Below are 2,082 nucleotides of genomic sequence, written 5' to 3' on the forward strand. Positions count from 1 at the left end.
TAACCCCCCCAACTCTAGGATTATTGTGCCCTCTCGTCTAGGAATATTATGACACGTGAAAGAATTTCAATCCTTTCCTGACCCGGGTCCATTATTATACAATATACAAGTTCCAGAGTCCCAGATTCAAACCTGTCAAAGGAACACGTATAAGGGTGTCTATTGAAAAACTACCATTGGAAAAGAGTCCACAGGGTGTTGCATTAAATGAACGTCTGGTGAGATACAATTTATTTAGAGCACTTTGTACACTCTTCATGTTAAAGACAGAAAAAAAGCAAGAAAAAAAGTTTAAATTGAATTCTATCAATATTTTTTTTAATTCTCCTGAACCATTGAATTTATTGAGTTGATTAGTGGCTCAACTTTGTTGTACCATGGTTTAATCGATGTATTTGCAATTAGATAGAAAAGGAAATTCGAGAGCTATTTAATATAAAAATGAATTTTAATTTAAATTTAAATAAGATAAAACTTCATTTCCGATTGTAAAATTCACATATATGTTAAGCTGACTTCAGAGACACCAGAATTTAATCGAATTTTCCTATATTCCGGGCTCCATGCATCTGTGAACCTGTTTCATTTATTTAATCATTTTGTATAGATAGTTGCTAGTTGCAAAACAGAAAATTCAGCCTTCGAATTAAAATATTTTTTGATTTGGGGGTCGTAATTAAAATCTCATTCTTTGTGGGTAACCCTGTAATCTATATATTAATTTGGCTTGTCTGTTTGTCTGTCTGTCTGTTTGTATCCAATAAACGTCAAAACGGCTGAACCGATCGGGCCCAAATTTTTTGTGGGACATCTAGGGACCCCAGGGAAGGTTTATGAATGATTGAAATTTTAAAAATTTGTGTTTTAGAGGTTTTTAATTTTGTAAAAAAAATTAAATTTTTGAAAATCCTCGAATTTTTTTTTAAAAATAAATAAAGTAGCTTTCAACGATGTGTAATATTTGCTTTCTTTTGCACATCAGCGATAAAATATTCAGAATTCTAAAAATTTTCAATTTAATGATAAAGCTCTTCGGTCATGATCTATATACATATTTATACGTTAGCTATATAGCTGGACCAAATTGGCTGATTTTTTTGAGGGAACCCATAGGTATCCCGAGGGTAATACGGGCTAAAAATATTCGGGTTTTTTATCGTTACTGAATTTCCATGTTTATTGGGACACCTTGTATAATACTGTTTAATGCTTATTAGTTGAACCTAATCTGTCTGTTATAATTAAGTGTGATTAAGTCAAGTTTAAAGGTAATTATAATAATGATTTCCTATGAATGAATAAAAACATACGACGTTGGGAGGATAAAAAAAAATGTGCGGGTTAGAAACAAGTCTGGGTAGAAATCATCATTATTGGTGCCCCCCCCCCTTCCCAAAAATTCGAGTGTGAGGCAAGTAATCAATTCTTTTGTAAAGTAGTCATATTTAGTGAAGCAACCCTAAATTAGCTTACTTTTAATTTATAATTAATTTGTTTATTGATTTTAAAGATTGTCACAAATCAACAATAATGAGCCTCTAAATACATTTATTTTAGTACGCCCTGTAGTTGTACAGTGTACAGTGTAATTATGCCTAGAATTAAGTAAATAGTGTTATAATAGTATTAAAAAGATGTTTCTTTCCCCCTGCACAATGCACAATGCACATTGCACATATAAACTTTTGAATCCATTTTAAAGATCTAGGATTTGTTTGTCCCCTTTTAACCTCCTGTAAACAACTGTTTACAGGTTTACAGGACCATTAAGCTCTCAGCTCAAACATACTTCTGCATTTTTCTGCGCTTTCATATCCTTCATGCTCCTATCTTTACGAGGTTTTAACCTACCGTGCACCATTCATAGGTAAACTCTAACTCATACTTAGCGGGCTTTAAATCTTTATAATTCCTAGTTTTTCTTGGCGGATTCGCGCTCGGTTATATTTTTTAGCGCATTTTTCTAATTTCCGTTATTTTCTCCTGTTGCTCGTTCGGGTTCTTATGTTTTTGCGTTTGGCCTGAGGTTGATCTACTGCCTGAATGAATGGGAATGAATGAGTGGGTGGAGGTATAGGTAGG

Source organism: Eurytemora carolleeae, unplaced genomic scaffold, assembly GCF_000591075.1.
Source record: "Eurytemora carolleeae unplaced genomic scaffold, Eaff_2.0 scaffold972, whole genome shotgun sequence".
In the NCBI taxonomy this organism is placed as follows: domain Eukaryota; kingdom Metazoa; phylum Arthropoda; class Copepoda; order Calanoida; family Temoridae; genus Eurytemora; species Eurytemora carolleeae.